The sequence below is a fragment of the Tiliqua scincoides genome, chromosome 9 (genome assembly GCF_035046505.1).
Source record: "Tiliqua scincoides isolate rTilSci1 chromosome 9, rTilSci1.hap2, whole genome shotgun sequence".
In the NCBI taxonomy this organism is placed as follows: domain Eukaryota; kingdom Metazoa; phylum Chordata; class Lepidosauria; order Squamata; family Scincidae; genus Tiliqua; species Tiliqua scincoides.
Window position 1 is genome coordinate 43,974,733 of NC_089829.1, and position 25,788 is coordinate 44,000,520.

The 25,788-nt window shown below is 48.2% G+C and overlaps 1 pseudogene; it reads right to left on the reverse strand.

Annotated features, from left to right (window-relative positions):
• Window positions 1-2,445: 2,445 nt before the first annotated feature.
• Window positions 2,446-2,565, reverse strand: LOC136660909 (5S ribosomal RNA; annotated as a pseudogene).
• Window positions 2,566-25,788: the final 23,223 nt, after the last annotated feature.

A 25,788-nucleotide genomic window follows, 5' to 3' on the forward strand; every position in this document is an offset into this window, starting at 1 on the left:
TTCTAGTGCTAGAAGCACTAGAGAGCTCATTCTTCTTCTTTAAGCTTCCAGCATGCTCAGGTCATGTTCTTTCTTAGGTTCTAGCATGCTAGACACCCAAGAATTTCTCCCAGTGAGCTTGAAGCTAGAAAAGATGTCCACCACCATGCTTACATCACTTTCACCTTAAATAATAATAATACAGGTATTTATATACCGCCTTTCTAGTTCCTCAGATTTCTCCTCAGACTTTATTCAAGGCAGTTTACAAAGGCAGGCTAATTTAAATCTCCGTAGGGATTTTTACAATTGAAAGAAGGCTCTATCTTTCAAGAGCCACAACAATTCAGATGTTTCATTCTGATCTGGCCTCCATCCTGGCCTCCATCCTCCCATGCTCAGAGCAGATGGAATAGCTCGGCTTCAGCTTGTCAGCTGCTTCAAGGTCGCACGGTGCCGGTGGCCTCGAACTGGCGACCTTTGGATGTTATCTTCAGGCAAACGGAGGCTCAACCCTCTAGACCAGACCTCCTGCACCTGCTGCATTAGAACAAATGGAGGAACCTGTCAGAAACATGGCAGCCTCCACAGTGTATGGAGGGTATGATTACAACATGGCAACTTCCATTCAATAGATTTCAATGAGGGAATGCCATTTTGCTGTTTTTTTAAAATAACAGCGCTGGAAGCAGGCTAGCAGTATGCTGGCAACATCACTTCCTGATTTTTTATAGGTATAAAAACAGCGCCACCTCAGTCTCATGGACAGTCTGGCCCTGGTGACATGGATCACATACCTTCTACTTCATAATTTTGTAATTATACCAGCAAATGAAGCATACCGCAAGAAGGAGCAACACTGAACTTTCCTCCTTGAGTGGATGAATCACCCCAACATCAGAGCAAGGCTCTTGATTAGTTTCACGAGTGCCTGCCTAGTAATGGAATGGACTTTTCTCTACCACCACTCTTTCAGATTAGCCTTTTAGAGCCTTCCACTAATTGTTTTTCCCCACTTGTATCAGCAGGAAACCCAATTATAGCTCTGTCTTCATTTTATGATAACCTCCTTTTTAAATAGCATAAGTCACCCTTTCACCTTTTCATTACCAAGATAGCTTAAAGCCCTAGCACGGAAACGGCACAAAATGTTAAAATCCCATTTTTCAAAAATGGGATTTTTGGGGAGTAATCGTTGCTCACCTTCTTCAATTTAATTTAACAAAAATTCACATCCTGATACTTACCAGAAAGTATACATTTTCCAAGCTTCCATCTTCTGCACATCATGACGTGTATGACTTTGTTTCATTAGCCGTAACTTTGCCTCATACATATTTCTTTACTCAGCGTGTGGTTGGCCTGTGGAACTCCTTGCCACAGGATGTGGTGATGGCGTCTAGCCTGGACGCCTTTAAAAGGGGATTGGACAAGTTTCTGGAGGAAAAATCCATTATGGGGTACAAGCCATGAGGTGTATGCGCAACCTCCTGATTTGAGAAATGGGTTATGTCAGAATGCCAGATGCAAGGGAGGGCACCAGGATGAGGTCTCTTGTTATCTGGTGTGCTCCCTGGGGCATTTGGTGGGCCGCTGTGAGATACAGGAAGCTGGACTAGATGGGCCTATGGCCTGATCCAGTGGGGCTATTACTATGTTCTTATGTTCTTATGCTGTTATTTCTACTGCCCCTGAGATAGCCAATAGGGTGCCTGGGTCTGTAGTGCACAATTGTTTCTAACAATTGCTTCCAAAAACTGGGAATATGCCCGTCCAATAAGCACATGCAATGAATCATTAAAATCTGCCTTTCCAGACAAAAAAATCCACAAATCTGCGTTTTGATCTGCGTTTTGTTCTGTGTGAGTGTGTTTTGATGCACCAAGTGTGACACAATGAGCAATGCACACCTAATAGAGGCACACCAAACACAATATCACTGGCTCTGCACACAGAGCCACTGGGTATAGTTGTTCAGGTTGTGCACCGCAACGGGGGCACCATTCACATTGGAAGCCAAAGAAACGTCACTTCCAGTGGGGAAGAAAGGGCACTTTTTTCTAATTTGCAAAAAGGCACAAATGTTTTCCACCGTACAGACTAGCAGTGGCCTTGTCTGCACACTTAGCAGAACTAGTGCTGAACTAGTTGTTGAACTAGTGTTAAACTGGTTGGCAACCTTCAGTCTCAAAAGACTATGGTAGAAGCCTACAGCACCCAGTATTCCCAGGTGGTCTCCCATCCAAGTACTAACCAGGCCTGACCCTGCTTAGCTTCCGAGATCATGGTATAAGCCTACAGCACCCGGTATTCCCAGGCGGTCTCCCATCCAAGTACTAACCAGGCCTGACCCTGCTTAGCTTCCGAGATCATGGTATAAGCCTACAGCACCCGGTATTCCCAGGCGGTCTTCCATCCAATTACTAACCAGGCCTGACCCTGCTTAGCTTCCGAGATCATGGTATAAGCCTACAGCACCCAGTATTCCAAGGCGGTCTCCCATTCAAGTACTAACCAGGCCTGACCCTACTTAGCTTCCAAGATCAGACGAGATCAGGCATGTGCAGGGTAACAGTTGCTGTAAACTAGTTTCCTGAATAGCAGCCAGTCCCCCACCACTTGGCCCATCATTTTTTTATTGGCTCCTTGTTTGCTTTCAGCTGGTTTCACCATGAAATATTGATCGTCCCAATCTAGAAGGGGAACTGTGACTGCTTGACATGCCTGTTTGTTCTCAACTCCAATGCTCTGTTTCCACAGCAAAGAGGAGAAGGTCAATGTCAATCTAGATGGGACATTTCCACTATCTTTTTTTTGCAAATAGGAGCTGGATAGAGGCCCTGTGTGGAACTGGACCGTGGTAGATGTAATACGTGTTCAAATAGAAAACAACGAGGGGAAAAATTCCAAGTGAGCCACTCCGCACACAATCATTGAACATTTGTTGTGGCTCAAAGTTCCAAGCTTAAGAGGAAAACTAAAGCCCTTGGTCAGGAACAGGCCCCCCCTCCCAGATGGACCAGCAGTCCACAAATTCATGGGTTCTGGGTTCTTAGCCTAGAACATTTACCATGACTTGATCTTGAGAGTGTCGTGGTGTCTGTAACAAGAGCAACAGTCGGAGGAGGTAAACACAGGAAGGAAGAGTTTTAGGGCAATGGCCAGGGAGACGTGTGGGAAAAGAAAACAAAGAGCAAAATGCTGCAAAATTTCAATTATGCTCATTCTAGAAATGTATGTTTGGGGATTCTACCTTGCTTACATTGCATTGACTTCAGCGTACCTGAAGCACATCCCATGTTCCCTGGTTGTGACAACTGACTTTACAAAACTGAAAGCAATGGAGTCACACCCCACTTTCATACCCACACCCTGCACCAATCGCCAGCTGAAGGAGAGTGCGTATTCCCATTAAGCCACGAAATAGATGCTTCCAAAAATACAGCCATGTGTTTTGCTGTTGACGCGCCTTGAGAAAAGCAATATGCAAAACTAATTTAAAAGCAGGATAGCTGAGAACCAGGTTACATATAGGAGGAAGGAAGGTGTACGTTTGGTATTCCAAGCTGTGAAAATATTCTGGCTGCCGTACCAATGAGAATGTAATTAATAAATAACACTTGGAATGAAGGTGCGCTATCCAGGTTGGGGTGGGGTAAGGTGAGGAGTGCAGCATGGAGGAAGGTGTTCAATAACAAAGCAATGGAAAAAAATGGTGGAAAGATCAGTGATCTTTGTGAAAATAGAAAGCTATTTGATGGGCCACCTTCTACCGCATGCATCTGTCCATTTATTTATTCATCATTGGCTGCGGGGGGGGGGGGGTTGAGAGGAGAGAGAGCTTAAGTTTTTTTCACTGCATGAGGCTGGAGAATTGGGATATGAACTGTGGGGAGTGTCACTGGGATTTGTATGGAACCAATCTTTTTCCATACTGCTAAACTCGGATGATAGCACAGCTTTTGTTTACATAAATGGTGGTAGAAGAGAAGGACTTCAGCACATGGCTAACTGGAGATATGGCTGACGTGGCCATCAACACATAGCTGATTAGATGGGAACATCAGGGGAGTATTATTTATTTATTTATTTATAGAATTTATATCCCGCCTTTCTGTCCCAGTAAAGGGCACTCAAGGTGACTTACAAAAGAAATCATATAAAAACATAAAATATATAAATACGTATAAAAATAAAACATTTAAAAAAACAATAAAACACAGCAAAACTTGAAACTCAAAATTAAAATAAATAAATAAATCCCCTCACTCTATTAATGGGGGTTGCACCCCACCCCCCCCAACTCCCTCGAGATGTCAAACACATTACCCTTCAGCAGGGCTGACCCATAAACCACACACTCCACTCAGCATTCAGTTACCCTCACTTCACTATTAAATTATTACTACATACAACACCCCATCTCACTGAACTCTCTCACCCCTTGTTCCCCTCTCACGGAGCCAGAGGGCCCCACCTTTTTCCTCTGTCCCCCTCTCATGGAGCCAGAGGTCCCCACCTTCTCCTCTTGTAATAAATATAGAATACACAGGCGCTGGGCTTTAAGATGCTTTAGCAGTATTTGGCAATAATGACGCAGGCACACCTGCGTCTGAACAAGAGCACACTCTTGGCCTTGAGGATACGCTGAGTGTCTTCGCCCAGAGCCTGTAAACACAGGATGCTATAGAGAATCATATCTAGGAATGTATTGTGGTTAAGCTTTTGAGGACTACTGGTTACAGCCAGTGTGAGTCTTAACATCCTCTTAGAAAAGTCCCTATTATGCAGACTGTTGACTCATGGTTTAGTATTGTAAACAAGATGAGAGAATGGAAAACCCCAGCCTGCTGTGTAATGTTTGGAGAAGGAATAAAAGGCAGAAAAGGCTGAATCTCAGAAGCTTTTCCTTCTGCATCTGGCCTTCCTTCTGCATCTCGCTTCTATACCTGTCTGTTGTATTCATTGCTCTAACACTTTGCTGCCTCGAGATCTAACTTTCAAACCCTCAGAGTGCTTCTGCTTTTAAAACTCTCCATCAGGCCACAAGATATAGTCTTGTGTGTCTCCCACCAAGCACCAAGGCCCTCAAAAGCCTTGGGTGCTCCCCAGAGCAGCATCTTGCGCTGCTACATCCTCTGTCCCTCTCTCACCAAGACAGAGGACACCAGGTTCTCCTTGAGTTCCTTAATCCAAGACCAAATCCCATTACATGAGAACTATCTCACACACACATCCCACCACCACCTCTATTTTGTTTGTTTGTAAAATTTTGCTCAGAGAAACCCTTGATTTGCAACTCTGCTCATTTCTTGAAATGACTCATGACTCAACTCAAAAGACTATAAATTTCTCACAGGTCGGGTTCTGCCAGCCACATGCTATATGACTCACCAGTTCAGGGGTCGCTGACTCGTGACTCAACTCACAACTCGGGCTCAGTGACTCAACAGCATTCCTGTACATAGGTGCTGTTGGAGAGTACGTAACTCATGGAAACTGGCGCTTTTTTATTTCGTCAACCATAATTCAGTCTCAAAAGCTGGAAAACACTGAATGTGTTAAATGGGGGGGGGAATCAAATGCACTTAATTATTAATAACATTGTTGTACGTCATCCTGGTAATTAAGTTTTCATTATACTTTAAAATTTCTTTTTGACCCTAATGCTGGGCCTGTGATGCTGCTTTTGTCAGTGCACTATGAGAAAAAAAAAAGTGATAAATGTGCTCACGGTGTGAGAATGTAATCAGGGATGTTAATTTGTTGTAAATGCTTTTAAACATTGTCTTGTGGTAATGTGCACTGGCAGCAAAATAAGCCTGCTGGGAGCCTGGAAAGATTTACACCCAACATCAAACCTCCAATCTCCCTGCTGTTGTTTCCAACTTGCTATGATGTCCGCTGCTCCTTGCTAATATTCTGACTGAGGGAGAAAGTAGCCATGGATATGATTTTCAGTCACTTCCAGTAATGGTTTTAATTAGATAATTTGCTCATCACATTGTTTCTAATGAAGAGAGCCAGTGCTATCAAGCTAATTAAAAGACACTGTGGCCATTTACGCTATCCAATATACCATCACCATACCTGGCAACAATGCTTTTCAATGACTACAAAGGTATGCCTTTTCTTGGCTCTCATCCTTCTTCACTATATAGTTCTGCTGCTGAAATGTGGGGGGGAAACAGTTTGGAATAGGACTTGACCCAGGTCCAAGTGCTGGACCATACTGTGAGCCATAAGACGATAAGAGGAGCCCTGCTGGATCAGGCCCAAGGCCCATCTAGTCCAGCTTCCTATATCTCACTGCGGCCCACCAGATGCCCCAGGGAGCATTTTATTTACCTTCACATCCCCCAATGAAGACACCAGACTGCACCTGAGTTTAACTTGGGCCATCTTATTAAACACAAGTGACCAATTTTTAAAACATGAAACCTACTGAACACCTACTGGCTTTAGCTTCCTATCTTACAGTCAAATGTATCTCAAACTTCCTACCTAACAGCTTAAATTTGGCTTACAGGACCGCCTGGCCACATTTCCCCACATCGTTGGTGCCAATATAGGTACCACAAGTGCTACCTGTCAAGTCTATGTTCTGGATAAGGCAGAAACACAGCCAACAAGGTGGTTCAGGAACAGGTGCAGATTGCTGGAGTCAGCAGGATCAGCAAACACCTGTGACTGCCTCACCCTGGGTGTGGCTTAGCCTACACTGACTGGCCACTCCAACTACTTAATGTTTGGTCTGTTCAGCTTCCAGTGCAGCAGTTGGAGTGTAGTAGGAGACTACTGAACTGCTGCCAGTAACTTGGGAGGCTGGATGTGAGTATATACATGTTGTTACTGACCATGGAATGAACTTTGACTGTGTATCTTGGAAAACTGATTTGGATTTGTTGTTTATGGACTGACTGCTCATCGTGCTGACTAGGACTGTTTACTGACTACTCTACCTGTGATAGCCCTTGCTCTGAAATATAACCACTGCATTCAAAGAACTCTGCTGGTGTATGCTGTTTTGTGTGCCTGCTCATCCAAGGTTCCATACAACTCTTTACCAGACAAAGGGTTGCAACTCTAACACTACCTCCTTCCCAGCGCTCTCTACCAGCCCATTGGACAAGTTTCTGGAGGAAAAATCCATTATGGGGTACAAGCCATGATGTGTATGCGCAACCTCCTGATTTTAGGAATGGGTTAAGTCAGAATGCCAGATGTAGGGGAGAGCACCAGGATGAGGTCTCTTGTTATCTGGTGTGCTCCCTGGGGCATTTGGTGGGCCGCTGTGAGATACAGGAAGCTGGACTAGATGGGCCTATGCCCTGATCCAGTGGGGCTGTTCTTATGTTCTTATGTTGTTATGACAAGGCAGGCAAGTCACTATGTGGTCCTCACATCTGTCACAGACTCCCCCCCCCCATGTTTCTGACAATTGAATCACACACTCCAAGAAGTCCCTGACCCTTCTCCTGCCGAGGAGTAACCTGAGTGCAACTGGGTACAGAACCGGTATCCTCCCATTACCCATGAGGTCTTCTCAGGCTCAGCCCATAAGCCTAGCTGAAGAAGAGCTCCCTCCCTCCTTCCCTGGTTCACATCCCCTTCCCACCTACCTGATATGGGGGCAATTTCTTTACTCAGCGTGTGGTCGGTCTGTGGAACTCCTTGCCGCAGGATGTGGTGATAGCATCTGGCCTGGATGCCTTTAAAAGGGGATTGGACAAGTTTCTGGAGGAAAAATCCATTACAGGTTACAAGCCATGATGTGTATGCGCAACCTCCTGATTTTAGAAATGGGCTATGTCAGAATGCCAGATGCAAGGGAGGGCACCAGGATGAGGTCTCTTGTTATCTGGTGTGCTCCCTGGGGCATTTGGTGGGTCGCTGTGAGATCCAGGAAGCTGGACTAGAAGGGCCTATGGCCTGATCCAGTGGGGCTGTTCTTATGTTCTAATGTCAGCTCAGTATCTGCTCATCCCACTCTCCAATGTTCTAACTCTGCAATTTCCCCTTCCTCTCTGCCCCTCTCTTCCTTTTTCAATCAAGGGAGTGGAGGGAGGAAGAGGACCGGTGGGGGCAATTAGGCAAACAGAGATGGGTTCCCCCTCACCAGGCTGTTGCCTGAGGTGACCACTTCAGTTGGCCTCATGGATGCACTGGCCCTGGTCTACGTTATGACCACCTTCCTACCCATCTAAAGGTCTGCTTTGGCTTGGCTGAAGACCTTGACTGAGAGAAAGCAGCCATAGGATCATTTGCGCTTACTATCAAGGCTTCTTAAACCTTTATTAGCTTCTAATTAATTACCTTTTGCGGAGAGGTACCAAAGTGTCAGAAATCCTCAGGGAGTTAGGGAGTGGCTTCCCAACAGTGCCAGGATAGCAGTTCTCCTGTTTTTGACAGAAACACCCTCCTGCAGATGGTGTCTACAGCAGTTCTTAAACTCAGCTGGTTTAGGGTTTAGGGTTTGGGGTTTAGGGTGAAAACCAACAAGCGGATCGACAACTCTGCACCATGCAACAGAAAACAGAAAACTCCTGCCCTAAAACTGGGCACCTGGAACGTAAAGACAATGACACCTGGCTTCTCTGATGACCTGCAAGAAATAGACGACGCACGCAAAACAGCTGTCATTGACATGGAGCTGAGCAGACTGCAGATGGACATCGTCGCCCTTCAAGAGACAAGGCTGCCAGATTCCGGATCTGTCAAGGAGAGAAATTTCTCATTTTTCTGGCAGGGAAAACCACCAAATGAAACCAGGGAATGGCGTTGGCTTTGCGGTCAGAAATACCCTGCTGGAATCCATCATCCCACCTACTGTGGGAAGTGAAAGAATTTTGTCCCTGCAGCTCCAGTCATCAGCAGGACCTGTCACTCTCATCAGTGCTTATGCACCAACTCTGTCGTCTCCAGCAGAAGCCAAAGACAAATTCTACGATGACCTGGCCACCGCTATCAAGAAGATCCCTGTAAAAGAGCTATTGTCCATCCTCGGCGATTTCAATGCTAGAGTTGGTGCTGATCACAGTTCGTGGCCCACTTGCTTAGGTCAGTTTGGCACTGGGAAGATGAATGAAAATGGCCAACGCCTGCTAGAGTTTTGCTGTCATCACGGTCTCTGTGTCAGCAACACGTTCTTCAACACGAAGCCCCAACATAGAGTCTCTTGGAGACACCCAAGATCAAAGCACTGGCACCAGCTCGACCTGATTCTCTCCAGACGCTCCAGCCTTCCCAGCATCAAGATCACATGCAGTTATCATGGTGCTGCCTGCGACACTGACCACTCCCTGGTGTGCAGCAGAGTGAAACTGCAAGCAAAGCGACTGTATCACACGAAAAAGGAAGGAAGACCTCGCATTGATACCAGCAAGATCCGGGATCAGAGGAAAGTGGAGGAATTTGCATGAGCACTTGAGGAATCTCTTCCAGGCCCGGCCGATTCAAACGCATCCAACAGATGGGAACATTTCAAGAATACCATTTACAACACCGCCTTGTCCATATTTGGCAAGAAGACCAACAAGACGGCAGACTGGTTTGAAGCCCACTCTGAGGAGTTGACATCAGTCATTGAGGAAAAGAGGAGAGCTCAAGCAGCACACAAGGCCTGTCCCAGTGAGTGCAACCTGCAGGTCCTCCGAGCTGCTCGCAGCAAAGTCCAGCAGACTGCCAGGAGATGTGCTAACGACTACTGGCTCCAGCTCTGTTCCCAGAAACAGATAGCAGCTGACACGGGAAACATCAAGGGGATGTATGATGGTATCAAGCAGGCCCTAGGTCCAACACAGAAGAAAATTGCCCCTCTGAAGTCTGCCACAGGCGAGGTCATCCAGGATCGGGCGCAGCAGATGGAACGCTGGGTGCAGCACTACTCTGAGCTATATTCCAGAGAAAATGTAGTCACCGAAGAAGCACTGAACAACATTGAGTGCCTGCCTGTGTTGGAGGAGCTTGACAGTGAACCAACCCTAGAAGAACTTCACATGGCCCTGGACTCCCTTGCCTTTGGCAAGGCACCAGGAAAAGACAGCATCCCTGCTGAAGTCCTAAAGTGCTGCAAAGAGATCATCGTCACTGAGCTGCATGAAATCCTCTGTCTTTGCTGGAGAGAAGGTGGAGTACCTCAAGACATGAGGGATGCAAACATCATCACGCTGTACAAGAACAAAGGCGACAGGGGTGACTGCAACAACTACCGCGGCATCTCTCTCCTTAGCGTTGTAGGAAAGCTGTTTGCCCGAGTTGTACTAAAGAGGCTCCAGGTACTTGCAGAGAGCGTCTATCCAGAATCGCAGTGTGGATTCTGAGCCAACAGGTCCACCACTGATATGGTATTCTCCCTTAGACAACTGCAGGAGAAATGCAGGGAACAACGACAGCCACTCTTTATAGCCTTCATAGATCTCACGAAGGCTTTCGACCTGGTCAGCAGAGACGGCCTCTTCAAGATTCTCCCCAAGATCGGATGTCCACCCAGGCTCCTCAGCATCATCAGGTCTTTCCACAAGGACATGAAGGGCACTGTTGTCTTCGATGGCTCCACATCAGACCCCTTTGACATCCGAAGCGGAGTGAAGCAGGGCTGTGTTCTTGCGCCAACCTTGTTTGGGATTTTCTTCGCTGTCCTGCTGAAGCAGGCCTTTGGAACTGCAACAGAAGGCATCTATCTCCGGACCAGATCAGACAGAAAGCTCTTCAACCTCTCCAGACTGAGAGCAAAGTCCAAAGTCCAGCTGAAATGTCTGCGTGACTTCCTCTTTGCCGACAATGCAGCTGTCACTACCCACTCAGCCAAAGATCTCCAGCAGCTCATGGATCGTTTTAGCAAGGCCTGCCAAGATTTTGGACTGACAATCAGCCTGAAGAAAACACAGGTCATGGTTCAGGATGTGGACTCACCTCCCTGCATTACAATCTCTGCGCATGAACTGGAGGTTGTCCATGACTTTGTGTACCTTGGCTCAACTATCTCCGACACTCTTTCTCTCGATACCGAGCTAAACAAACGCATCGGTAAAGCAGCTACCACGTTTTCCAGACTCACAAAGAGAGTCTGGTCCAACAAGAAGCTGACGGAACATACCAAGATCCAGGTCTACAGAGCTTGCGTCCTGAGTACACTTCTGTACTGCAGTGAGTCATGGACTCTTCGCTCACAACAGGAGAGGAAACTGAACGCATTCCACATGCGCTGCCTCCAACGCATCCTCGGCATCACCTGGCAGGACAAAGTTCCAAACAACACAGTCCTGGAACGTGCTGGAATCCCTAGCATGTATGCACTGCTGAAACAGAGACACCTGCGTTGGCTTGGTCATGTTGTGAGAATGGATGATGGCCGGATCCCAAAGGATCTCCTCTATGGAGAACTCGTGCAAGGAAAGCGCCCTACAGGTAGACCACAGCTGCGATACAAGGACATCTGCAAGAGGGATCTGAAGGCCTTAGGGATGGACCTCAACAAGTGGGAAACCCTGGCCTCTGAGCGGCCCGCTTGGAGGCAGGCTGTGCAGCATGGCCTCTCCCAGTTTGAAGAGACACTTGGCCAACAGTCAAAGAGGCAAAGAAGGAAGGCCCATAGCCAGGGAGACAGACCACGGACACACTACACTTGCTCCCAGTGTGGAAGGGATTGCACTCCCGAATTGGCCTTTTCAGCCACACTAGACGCTGTTCCAGAACCACCATCCAGAGCGCGATACCAGAGTCTTCCGAGACTGAAGGTTGCCAACAACCAAACTCAGCTGGTTTTGGCAGGCAACCATTACTGGGAAGACTGGGAGGGCTTAAGTGGTTTTGTAGCCAACATCTCTCGTGACTGTGGCAGCAATTTTCAACCTTTTTCATCTCATGGCACACTGACAAAGCCTTGAAATTGTCAAGGCAGACCATCAGTTTTTTGACAAGGCACACCGTGCTGCTGGCGGGTGGGGGAGAGCTCACATCCCAGTGGCCCTACAAATAAATGACCCTCCCCCAAACTCCTGGAGCATAACTGCAGACCATTCATGGCACACTGATGGGCTGCAGCACACTGGTTGAAAATTGCTGGACTGTGCCCTTTTTCTTTTCAAAAATGAAGACTTTCCATCCTGGCATGCCTCCCTCTTGTGCCATAACTCTTTTCAACCAGTTTTTTTTTTTCTCCCTGCGTACCTCTAGTCTGAAGTGGTGCCACGCATTCCACTCCCTCCTCCCCACCTCCATTCTCCTCCTTGTGCTACTTTTCAAGGCAGCCATTTCCATACAATTAAATGGAGAAAATATTTGCCTAGCACGAAGGTGTGTCCAGAGACAAAGCCCCATTAGTGTATCCGAAGTGCGCTTTGATAAGAATAAAGTGTTTTGTTCATGCGACGTTCTCCTCTGTGTACAGGACAAACAGTGTCCTATTTGCCCATACTCCGCGAAGGCTCTTCAACTTACAAATCAGACATACAGGGACCTCATCACTTGCCAGAAGAGTTAATATTACTTAGAGAAATTGACTTAGGCCGGGATTTCACACTGGCGTCCTTCTGAGCCCTGCCACTTCAGAGACTAAAAGAACGACAATACAAGATTACTTTGGCCTTTCCATTTTATTAGCAGTCACATTGGACTGAGCCTCTGTGATGGACCATTGAACCCCGTATGAAATTTTTCTTCGCCCAGCTTCCAAAGATTCATTACCTCTAGACGCCAGTGATCAAATCAGGGAGGCCAAATAAACTCTTCATTTTATCTGATGCTTGCACATGTTCCCTTCATCTCAGTTCAATAAGGCATCCATCACAATCCCCTTGAGACACAGAAGTCACCATAAACCAAAATCCTTGTGAAGCTTTAAACAGAAGCATTTGACGCGCTCCCCTGTTCTATACAGACTGAAGAACATGGGGTGCAAATATCACTTCATGTCATTGGCTATGGGTTAAGTACTCCACTTATTCAGAGGGAAAGGCCAGATCTAAATCATTTAAATTCTGGCCATTTAGGGCTGCCCTGTTATGCACACTCAGGGCCAGCTTTAGGCCAATTTGATCAGTTTGGCCAAATTGGGCCCAACTCCTAAGGGCTCCCCACACTTGGCTGGCAGATCCCAAGTCTGAGAGATCACTTCCAGGAAGCGCTGTGCCAAGCCAGCAGGAGAGGCGCTGCCTCGACCGAGCAAGCACTTGCAAAACTTGCAAAATATCTGTGTTGTGCCCAGTCCCAGCGCCAGGGTCAGCCTTAGGGTGATTTGAACAATTTGGCTGAATTGGACCTTGCACCTGGAGGTGCCCCGTGCTGGCAGAGTGCCTGCAGCCATCACCTCGCTCCCTAGCTGATGCTCTTGTATGGGATCTTCCATGCTGAGATGTCATGAGTGTTGCTGGTGGATGGCCCTGCCTCCTACCTCTGGCTCTGACTGGCTCCAAATAGACCCCACCCCCAAAAGCAGTTGGTGGTGACCTTATCATGTCATTATAATGTCACCACCACCTATTTCCACTTAGCGCAGGGTACCATCAGCCCTGAGCTCACCACCACTGCTTGTTCTGATAAGTAGGGGGGCCATGAGAACAGCAAAAACATTTCACATTGGACCCCTCAGCCCCTAAGACCGGCAGCTCCTAAGACACTTACCTGAGAGCCATTCCCACTGAACTGAATGAGACTTCCTTCTGAGCACTAGGTTTGCACTACATAAGAACATAAGAACAACCCCACTGGATCAGGCCATAGGCCCATCTAGTCCAGCTTCCTGTATCTCACAGCGGCCCACCAAATGCCCCAGGGAGCACACCAGATAACAAGAGACCTCATCCTGGTGCCCTCCCTTGCATCTGGCATTCTGACATAACCCATTTCTAAAATCAGGAGGTTGCACATACACATCTTGGCTTGTAACCCTTAACGAAATTTTCCTCCAGAAACTTGTCCAATCCCCTTTTAAAGGCATCCAGGATAGACACCATCACCACATCCTGTGGCAAGGAGTTCCACAGACCAACCACACGCTGAGTAAAGAAATATTTTCTTTTGTCTGTCCTAACCTGCCCAACACTCAATTTTAGTGGATGTCCTCTTGTTCTGGTGTTATGTGAGAGTGTAAAGAGCATCTCCCTATCCACCCTGTCCATCCCCTGCATAATTTTGTATGTCTCAATCATGTCCCCCCTCAGGCGTCTCTTTTCTAGGCTGAAGAGGCCCAAACGCCGTAGCCTTTCCTCATAAGGAAGGTGCCCCAGTCCAGCAATCATCTTAGTCGCTCTCTTTTGCACCTTTTCCATTTCCACTATGTCTTTTGGAGTCATGGAGTGTGAAAAGCAAATGGCTGGGGAGGAACCAGTTCCCCACTGCAAAACTAGTGTCAAACAGCTCCTGGGCCTTGCAGCTCCCCATTGCAAACCAAGTTTCCCAACAGGGAACCTGTGCATTCCGTCTCTTTGCCAAGCCGAATCTCACAGAGAAGTACGGCACAGCCTGAAACCTTCCAAGGGACCTGAGCTAAATCTCTCAAGCAAAGCAATTCATTGGTCTCGACGACTCCCTTGGAATTCACCTTTGCCTTCTGGTTCTGTGGCCTCCTCTTCTCCGACCGAGGCTCCCACCTCAGGCCAGCAGACATTAATGTCAGCAACGATTATGATTTCCAGTGCAAATGATCTGGAACATCAACCTCCAGCCACCGACCCAGAGGCCAGAGGAGCTTTTCCAGCCTTGCTGAGCCCTGGTATTCTCGGTCAAGTTACTGGAGATGTGAAAGAAAATGACACTCAGCAATAAACAGCAAAAGTGCCACTGCTCCTTACCCAGCCTAGTCAAATGGAAAATGACATTAGGAGGAATACGGACTCCCGGTGCACCAGCAAAAATAGTGGGGTGAGGAACATACCATCACTCCCTAAACCACTACAGATTGAGTATCCCTTATCCAGACTGCTTGGGATCTGCTGGCCTCTTTGACATTTTTCAACAATGTATGTACAGGAACACACTACAGAGCAGAACTTACAGCCTGTACCTGCATTGTATATGGAAATGAGCACAAGACCTTCTAGTGCTGACAACACCGAAAACAAGTCTTGGACAAAAATGTCTGGATTTTGGGATAGTCCAGACTTGGGGTAATCTACCTGTAGAAGCATTTTCATTGATGACTCCCCCCCCCCTTTTAAATAAATTCTTTGCAGGGAATTAATACTTTGCCCTTGCCACGCTTCCAATTTGGATTGCTAATGCCCATGTGCTACTTGCAGTAGAAAAAAATGCTTCCATTGAAAGATGCTGTAAGCTCTCTTCCTATAGCAAAGCAGTGCATTGGGGCACACTTTCTCTTGGAAATAGTGAAGCTCCCTTGTCCCCCTGCCATGTTTCCAGTATATTTTGCTTTCCCCTCCATGCAGGATTTAAACAAAAACTGGGGCGAACAAATGCATTGCACATCATGCGCTTAACCCCTAAAGACTCTCTTCTGCTATTTGTGTGCACTTGATGTTGTGCATGTAGGCAGAAAGTGGAAGAGATTCATCCAGGGAGACAGTTCACACATGCACAGGCATCCCTCAAATTCTTGCCCCCTGGTAAGATGACTATCAGTGGCAGGGAGAATGGGCTCCCTTAGAATGCATTGGGTCTGAGGAGACACTGTGAAAGACATGAAATTCTATCTGTGATGTGACACTGGTGACAATCTATTCACTCTTGCAATTCATCGGTTGATACTGCAGTCATGAAGTGCTGGATGAACGTGTAAATTGGGCCTTGTATTGTAGAGACGTGTCATTGTTATAACGGCATCACGGATGTGACAACAGTGAGCAAGTGGTTTGTGTGTCATGTGTGTGACAAGGTGCAAAAAACAGGCAATACCAACACTCCAAAGACTCTTAAGTTGCATGTTAACAAGGGCTGTATTCTTCAGGGGTTGATGGTACACACTGATAATATATAACTAAGAAACAGGTTGCAACACATCTGCGCAAAACAGATTTTCCCAAATACCATCAACACTGAATGCCGGGGGGTGGGGGGGTGGGGTGGAATAAAAAGCATTCACCAAACTTCTCATCATATATTTATTTTTATTTCTCACCCTTTATGTAGGACACCCAATAAAACCTACATACAGGGCGACCCTTAAGTAGGTGGACAGTAGGTGGAAGAAATGTTATCATTTATTGCCCACCTACTTTTGGGTCACCCTGTATATAAACTAATATGTTTATATACAGGGTGTCTTTACTCAGCGCGTGGTCGGTCTATGGAACTCCTTGCCACAGGATGTGGTGCTGGCGTCTAGCCTAGACGCCTTTAAAAGGGGATTGGACGAGTTTCTGGAGGAAAAATCCATTATGGGGTACAAGCCATGATGTGTATGCGCAACCTCCTGATTTTAGGAATGGGTTAAGTCAGAATGCCAGATGCAAGGGAGGGCACCAGGATGAGGTCTCTTGTTATCTGGTGTGCTCCCTGGGGCATTTGGTGGGCCGCTGTGAGATACAGGAAGCTGGACTAGATGGGCCTATGGCCTGATCCAGTGGAGCTGTTGTTATGTTCTTAACTACAATTCCCAGGAAGCCTTGCAGGTCTCTTGTTATCTGGTGTGCGCCCTGGGGCATTTGGTGGGCCGCTGTGAGATACAGGAAGCTGGACTAGATGGGCCTATGGCCTGCTCCAGTGGGGCTGTTCTTATGTTCTTAACTACAATTCCCAGGAGGCCTTGCAGGTCTCTTGTTATCTGGTGTGCTCCCTGGGCGTTTGGTGGGCCGCTGTGAGATACAGGAAGCTGGACTAGATGGGCCTATGGCCTGCTCCAGTGGGGCTGTTCTTATGTTCTTAACTACAATTCCCAGGAAGCCTTGCAGGTCTCTTGTTATCTGGTGTGCGCCCTGGGGCATTTGGTGGGCTGCTGTGAGATATAGGAAGCTGGACTGGATGGGCCTATGGCCTGAGACAGTGGGGCTGTTCTTATGTTCTTAACTACAATTCCCAGGAGGCCTTGCAGGTCTCTTGTTATCTGTTGTGCGCCCTGGGGCATTTGGTGGGCCGCTGTGAGATACAGGAAGCTGGACTAGATGGGCCTATGGCCTGCTCCAGTGGGGCTGTTCTTATGTTCTTAACTACAATTCCCAGGAGGCCTTGCAGGTCTCTTGTTATCTGGTGTGCTCCCTGGGCGTTTGGTGGGCCGCTGTGAGATACAGGAAGCTGGACTAGATGGGCCTATGGCCTGCTCCAGTGGGGCTGTTCTTATGTTCTTAACTACAATTCCCAGGAAGCCTTGCAGGTCTCTTGTTATCTGGTGTGCGCCCTGGGGCATTTGGTGGGCCGCTGTGAGATACAGGAAGCTGGACTAGATGGGCCTATGGCCTGCTCCAGTGGGGCTGTTCTTACGTTCTTAACTACAATTCCCAGGAGGCCTTGCAGGTCTCTTGTTATCTGGTGTGCTCCCTGGGCGTTTGGTGGGCCGCTGTGAGATACAGGAAGCTGGACTAGATGGGCCTATGGCCTGCTCCAGTGGGGCTGTTCTTATGTTCTTAACTACAATTCCCAGGAAGCCTTGCAGGTCTCTTGTTATCTGGTGTGCGCCCTGGGGCATTTGGTGGGCCGCTGTGAGATACAGGAAGCTGGACTGGATGGGCCTATGGCCTGCTCCAGTGGGGCTGTTCTTACGTTCTTAACTACAATTCCCAGGAGGCCTTGCAGGTCTCTTGTTATCTGGTGTGCTCCCTGGGCGTTTGGTGGGCCGCTGTGAGATACAGGAAGCTGGACTAGATGGGCCTATGGCCTGCTCCAGTGGGGCTGTTCTTATGTTCTTAACTACAATTCCCAGGAAGCCTTGCAGGTCTCTTGTTATCTGGTGTGCGCCCTGGGGCATTTGGTGGGCCGCTGTGAGATACAGGAAGCTGGACTGGATGGGCCTATGGCCTGCTCCAGTGGGGCTGTTCTTATGTTCTTAACTACAATTCCCAGGAGGCCTTGCAGGTCTCTTGTTATCTGTTGTGCTCCCTGGGGCATTTGGTGGGCCGCTGTGAGATACAGGAAGCTGGACTAGATGGGCCTATGGCCTGAGCCAGTGGGGCTGTTCTTATGTTCTTAACTACAATTCCCAGAATGCCTTGCAGGTCTCTTGTTATCTGGTGTGCTCCCTGGGGCATTTGGTGGGCCGCTGTGAGATTCAGGAAGCTGGACTAGATGGGCCTATGGCCTGATCCAGTGGGGCTGTTCTTATGTTCTTAACTACAATTCCCAGAATGCCTTGCAGGTCTCTTGTTATCTGGTGTGCTCCCTGGGGCATTTGGTGGGCCGCTGTGAGATTCAGGAAGCTGGACTAGATGGGCCTATGGCCTGATCCAGTGGGGCTGTTCTTATGTTCTTAACTACAATTCCCAGGAGGCCTTGCAGGTCTCTTGTTATCTGGTGTGCTCCCTGGGGCATTTGGTGGGCTGCTGTGAGATACAGGAAGCTGGACTAGATGGGCCTATGGCCTGATCCAGTGGGGCTGTTCTCATGATCTTAACTACAATTCCCAGAATGCCTTGCAGGTCTCTTGTTATCTGGTGTGCTCCCTGGGGCATTTGGTGGGCCGCTGTGAGATACAGGAAGCTGGACTAGATGGGCCTATGGCCTGATCCAGTGGGGCTGTTCTTATGTTCTTAAACTACAATTCCCAGGAGGCCTTGCAGGTCTCTTGTTATCTGGTGTGCTCCCTGGGGCATTTGGTGGGCCGCTGTGAGATACAGGAAGCTGGACTAGATGGGCCTCTGGCCTGATCCAGTGGGGCTGTTCTTATGTTCTTATGTTACAAAAGGTTAAAAAACTGTTAAAATAATAAGTGTTCAATTTAAAAAAACAAAACATACAGGGCAGCAAAGAAGAAGCAGATTTAAATGTGGTCAAAAGAGAAGAGAAGCATCTTCAACTGGCATCAAAAAACGAGTGAGGGAGCCGGACTGATTTCCTTTAGGAGTGCATTCCACTGATGGGATGTCACCACTGAGAAGGGCCTCCTGCTCATTGAATTTTGGGTAATGGCAAACCAGAGAGAAGAGCCCCTCCGTATTATTTTAACAATGGATAGGTTCATATAAAAGAAGATGGTCATTAAGATAATCAAGTTCCGTGCCATTTAGAGATTTAAAGAGCTGACATGAAGTAGGTGAGAAGTGCTCTCCGTAGCTCCTCCCAGGTGATATTCTGTTTTTTTACATTTTGGATGCAAACTAGGCCTTTGAAAACTAGTAGATCTTGACCAGTCCTGCAGAACATAACACTTTGTAGATCTATGGATACTGGCGACTTGTAGTCCTTTGGGGAATGCCTGGTGGCATAGCTGGAGGGAGGGCAGAGCACTCAGGCTGGCAGAGGCAGGCAAGCGGCCCCTCCCTTTGGAGCCATTCCCGGCGGGGGGAGCCGTTTGCCCACCTCGCTGCCAGCTTGATTGCTCTGCCCCCTCCAGCTACGCCACTGGGAATGCCAAATGCCCATTCATGAGACTGACTAAAGCAGTTGCTGCAGGCAAATTTAAGGGGGGTGCCCATCTCTGCCACCTGCTTGCCTCCACCGTTCTTCCTCCTCCCTGGCTCGGAAAACAAATAAAGGGACAGAGAAGAAGAGGAAGTGTTGAGGGGAGAGATGTGCTGAGCTAAAATAAAACTCGGAGTGTGGAAGCAACAGGTAAGGGGGCAGCATTTTTCATGCTGCTACAAGAGGCCTCGGCCTTGGAGCCAAGAGTAACAAGAAATGAAAAAATGGAAGCAAATTATGGGGATTATTTCCAAAACCTGTTGTAAAATGGTTAGCAATATCTAGGATCTCTTCATCAGCATCCCTTCCATTTAGCACTGTTTAGTTTTGTTTCAGTTCATTTTTACTCACTTTTTCATCCTTCACTCTGATGTTAGTTCATTCTGTCCTCCCTTGGCCAGAACTAACATGGAAAAAATTAAATATATGTATTTATTTGGCACCTGTATTTATTATACCCCTGGGGGCTGGGGATAAGAATAGGCCCTCCGTTTGGCTGTACTTGTCGTAAGAGGCGACTAAACAGCCACTGGGTAGATAAGGCTCTTCAGCCTGGGAAGGCAGCTCATCTGAGAGAAGGAAAACTCTGCAGACGCGTGTGGCCTCTGGGAACCAAGTGCCTCGGGAACTAAGTGCCAGGTAAGGCACAAGAGTTTAGCATCTGGGCGAGGAGAAGGCAAGGAGACCTCTGAGTTTTGGAGAAGGAGAGGAGGAGGAGCAGGAGGAGGAGGTAAGTGTACTCATTCTAACGCTTTGTCTTTCTAACTCCCTGTCTTCTAACCTTAACCTTACCTTTAAAGCAACCTTAAATCAAAATTGAAAGTTAGCACCTAAGGGAGGTACATAGGGCTACTCGTGAGTAGGAGCAGAGCCCTACTCGTGAGTAAGAGCCCAAGGGTCAGGCATTTAAATCAAAGTTGAAAGTTAGCTGCACCTAAGGTAGCACCTAATCGAAGGAAGGGAGGAGGATAAAGTGGAAAGCAGGTTTTTCTACTTGTTTAAATTAAACCTATACTTAACCCAGGTTAAACTTAATCTAAGTTAGAACATAACCTAAACAGGTCAGTAAATTGGGACACAGGATCTAGAGAGCAATAAATAATTAAACAAACCCAAATAAAAACTAGCTTGAGGTTACAAAAACAGTCCAGCCTAAGAGAACAGAACTAGGAGGGAAAGGACCTAGGAAGGGCCAATTCCCAACCCATTAAGAGCCCCATTAGGCTAATCCAAGCAGTCCATTCAGGAGCCTGCAGAGTAGGTCACGCCCATCAGCAGCCATTTGCCTTCCTGAGCTTTTGTAAACTCACCTGGGAAGGCCAGCCCCCTTTCAATCAGGAAGGAAGGAGGGGGGAGGAGCCAGCCAGGAGTATAAAGCTAGGCGGGCCATCGCGTGAGGCTCTCTGCAGACGCGTGTGGCCTCTGGGAACCCAGTGCCTCGGGAACTAAGTGCCAGGTAAGGCACAAGAGTTTAGCATCTGGGCGAGTTCAGCAGCAGGGCGAGGAGGCCAGGGCCCCATACACTGCCCTTCCTCTTCCCTAGAGAAAAGGGCTGCTATCCAGTGTACGGTTTTTAAAAGGACCCCTAAATAAAACAACAACAACAACAACAAAAAAAAGCTATGCAGTCAGACAGCCAGCAGCAGGGTGGGGGCTATCCAGTGTTCTGCATCAAGTGCCACATGTATGATTATATGCCTCTGGGGCATAAGTCATGGGTGTGTCCTTGGTGCAAGGAGCTCCAGGCTCTCAGGGAACGCGTCCGCTCCCTTGAAGCCTTGGTGGCCGACCTGGAGAAGCGCAGGCAGCCAGAGGAGGACCGTGGGGAGACTTCCGGGGACGATCAGGCTTTGTCCCAACCTCAGGCGTGCAGCTCCTCGGCTGCCCGGGTGGGAAGTCTCGGGACTGGAGGACCTCATCCGGGAGAGGAGGGAAACAATCCCCTAGGGGGGACCCCTTCTCCAGGGGATGGGCCCGTATCCGAGCGCACTCGGGATACTCCTCGGCGGGATGGGGGTCGGGGGCTTCTTGTAGTGGGGGATTCGATTATTAGAAACATAGAGAGGGGGGTTTGCGACGGATGTGAGGACCGCATGGTGACTTGCCTGCCTGGTGCGAAGGTTGCGGACATCACTTCTCGTCTAGACAGGCTAGTAGACAGTGCTGGGGGAGAGGTAGCGGCTGTGGTGCATGTCGGCACCAACGACGTGGGCAAGTGTAGCTGGGAGGTCCTGGAGGCCAAATTTAGGCTTTTAGGCAGGAAGCTGAAAGCCAGGACCTCAAAGGTAGCGTTCTCTGAAGTGCTACCTGTTCCACGCGCAGGGCCAGCTAGGCAGGTGAAGATCAGGGGTCTCAATGCGTGGATGAGACGGTGGTGTAGGGAGGAGGGGTTTAGATTCGTTAGGCACTGGGGAACGTTTTGGGACAAGCGGGGCCTGTACAAGAGGGACGGGCTCCATTTGAACCAGAATGGAACCAGACTGCTGGCGCATAACATTAAAAAGGTGGCAGAGCAGCTTTTAAACTGATCCCTGGGGGAAGGCCGACAGGAGCCGAGGGGCATCCGGTTCGGGACTCCTCATCCCTATGGGATGAGAATGGGGAGGTTAGAGAACAACAAGACAAAGGCAGGGTAGGAGAAGAAATTGGGAAAGGTAGGGTGATGGGATGTGATAGATGGTTTGGCACAATGAGAGGATGCGGGGACAAAGGAGCGAATAAGCAGCCCATCCTGGGGCATTCCGTGTATAAATGCTTTTATGCGAATGCCCGAAGTCTACGAGCAAAGGTGGGAGAACTGGAATGTCTGGTGACAAGGGAAAATATTGTCATAGTGGGCATAACGGAAACCTGGTGGAATGCGGAGAATCAGTGGGATACCGCAATCCCGGGCTATAAACTCTACAGGAGGGACAGGCAGGGGCGTGTTGGAGGTGGGGTGGCCCTTTATGTTAAGGAAGGGATAGAATCCAGCAAAGTAGAGATTGAAGGTGGGTCCGACTCCACCGTAGAATCTCTGTGGGTTAAATTACCAGGCTTGTGCAGCGATGTAATACTGGGGGCGTGCTATCGTCCTCCAGACCAGAAATCGGATGGGGACCTTGAAATGAGGAAACAGATCAGGGAGGTGACAAGGAGGGACAGGGTTGTAATCATGGGGGGCTTCAATTATCCTCATATTGACTGGGTCAATTTGTGTTCTGGTCACGATAAGGAAACCGGATTTCTTGACGTGCTAAATGACTGTGGCTTAGATCAGCTAGTCACGGAGCCCACCAGAGGACAGGTGACTCTGGATTTAATTTTGTGCGGTACGCAGGACCTGGTTAGAGATGTAAACGTTACTGAGCCATTGGGGAACAGTGATCATGCTGCGATCCGTTTTGACGTGCACGTTGGGGGAAGAATACCAGGCAAATCTCTAACAAAAACCCTTGACTTCCGACGGGCGGACTTCCCTCAAATGAGGAGGCTGGTTAGAAGGAGGTTGAAAGGGAGGGTAAAAAGAGTCCAGTCTCTCCAGAGTGCATGGAGGCTGCTTAAAACAACAGTAATAGAGGCCCAGCAGAGGTGTATACCGCAAAGAAAGAAGGGTTCCACTAAATCCAGGAGGGTGCCCGCATGGCTAACCAGCCAAGTTAGAGAGGCTGTGAAGGGCAAGGAAGCTTCCTTCCGTAAATGGAAGTCTTGCCCTAATGAAGAGAATAAAAAGGAACATAAACTGTGGCAAAAGAAATGTAAGAAGGTGATAGGGGAGGCCAAGCGAGACTATGAGGAACTCATGGCCAGCAACATTAAGGGGAATAATAAAAGCTTCTTCAAATATGTTAGAAGCAGGAAACCCGCCAGAGAAGCGGTTGGCCCTCTGGATGGTGAGGGAGGGAAAGGGGAGATAAAAGGAGACTTAGAGATGGCAGAGAAATTAAATGAGTTCTTTGCATCTGTCTTCACGGCAGAAGACCTCGGGCAGATACCGCTGCCCGAACGGCCCCTCCTAACCGAGGAGTTAAGTCAGATAGAGGTTAAAAGAGAAGATGTTTCAGACCTCATTGATAAATTAAAGATCAATAAGTCACCGGGCCCTGATGGCATCCACCCAAGGGTTATTAAGGAATTGAAGAATGAAGTTGCAGATCTCTTGACTAAGGTATGCAACTTGTCCCTCAAAACGGCCACGGTACCAGAAGATTGGAGGATAGCAAATGTCACGCCTATTTTTAAAAAGGGAAAGAGGGGGGACCCGGGAAACTATAGGCCGGTCAGCCTAACATCCATACCGGGTAAGATGGTGGAATGCCTCATCAAAGATAGGATCTCAAAACACATAGACGAGCAGGCCTTGCTGAGGGAGAGTCAGCATGGCTTCTGTAAGGGTAAGTCTTGCCTCACGAACCTTATAGAATTCTTTGAAAAGGTCAACAGGCATGTGGATGCGGGAGAACCCGTGGACATTATATATCTGGACTTTCAGAAGGCGTTTGACACGGTCCCTCACCAAAGGCTACTGAAAAAACTCCACAGCCAGGGAATTAGAGGACAGGTCCTCTCGTGGATTGAGAACTGGTTGGAGGCCAGGAAGCAGAGAGTGGGTGTCAATGGGCAATTTTCACAATGGAGAGAGGTGAAAAGCGGTGTGCCCCAAGGATCTGTCCTGTGACCGGTGCTTTTCAACCTCTTCATAAATGACCTGGAGACAGGGTTGAGCAGTGAAGTGGCTAAGTTTGCAGACGACACCAAACTTTTCTGAGTGGTAAAGACCAGAAGTGATTGTGAGGCGCTCCAGAAGGATCTCTCCAGACTGGCAGAATGGGCAGCAAAATGGCAGATGCGCTTCAATGTCAGTAAGTGTAAAGTCATGCACATTGGGGCAAAAAATCAAAACTTTAGATATAGGCTGATGGGTTCTGAGCTGTCTGTGACAGATCAGGAGAGAGATCTTGGGGTGGTGGTGGACAGGTCGATGAAAGTGTCGACCCAATGTGCGGTGGCAGTGAAGAAGGCCAATTCTATGCTTGGGATCATTAGGAAGGGTATTGAGAACAAAACGGTTAGTATTATAATGCCGTTGTACAAATCGATGGTAAGGCCACACCTGGAGTATTGTGTCCAGTTCTGGTCGCCGCATCTCAAAAAAGACATAGTGGAAATGGAAAAGGTGCAAAAGAGAGCGACTAAGATGATTACGGGGCTGGGGCACCTTCCTTATGAGGAAAGGCTACGGCGTTTGGGCCTCTTCAGCCTAGAAAAGAGACGCCTGAGGGGGGACATGATTGAGACATACAAAATTATGCAGGGGATGGACAGAGTGGATAGGGAGATGCTCTTTACACTCTCACATAATACCAGAACCAGGGGACATCCACTAAAATTGTGTGTTGGGCGGGTTAGGACAGACAAAAGAAAATATTTCTTTACTCAGCGCGTGGTCGGTCTGTGGAACTCCTTGCCACAGGATGTGGTGCTGGCGTCTAGCCTAGATGCCTTTAAAAGGGGATTGGACGAGTTTCTGGAGGAAAAATCCATTATGGGGTACAAGCCATGATGTGTATGCGCAACCTCCTGATTTTAGGAATGGGTTAAGTCAGAATGCCAGATGTAGGGGAGGGCACCAGGATGAGGTCTCTTGTTGTCTGGTGTGCTCCCTGGGGCATTTGGTGGGCCGCTGTGAGATACAGGAAGCTGGACTAGATGGGCCTATGGCCTGATCCAGTGGGGCTGTTCTTATGTTCTTATGTTCTTATGATCCCAAACCTCCACTGCCTTGTGGCTACATCCAGTTACGGAAAAGGCTTCAGGAGTCAACCTCGAGGCAAAATCCGGAGCCGGAGTCCCTGAGGCAGTTCATGGCTGAACACAGTCACGTTCTGGCAACTCCTGCGACGCCGCTGGAACCAACCGTATTGGCCTCTGCCTTTCCATTGGACCATTTCAGCGACGTGGAGAGGGGGGATTTGCTGCATGGGTAACAGCCTATCCTCCATACCTACTTTACCCAGGCTTCGCGCTCTGGAGAGGACACTGTTCCAGAACCACCATTCAGAGCGTGACACCATGGTCTGCCGAGACTGAAGGATGCCAACATTTGGCACCATGTCAAAGTCCATCACTATTCCTTAAAAGTCTCTCAGGTACCATAAAGAAATTAGATAAATTCTTCCCAACTATCCAAGTTGTTGTCTTTTGCCTTCCTTTCCTCTAGGGTTACAATGGGCAAAATGGGTACATCCAAGTTCCTCACTATAGAATCCGACACAGAAAGCTTCAACCCTATGGTGTACAAAAAAAAACTTCAAGAGGATTTCC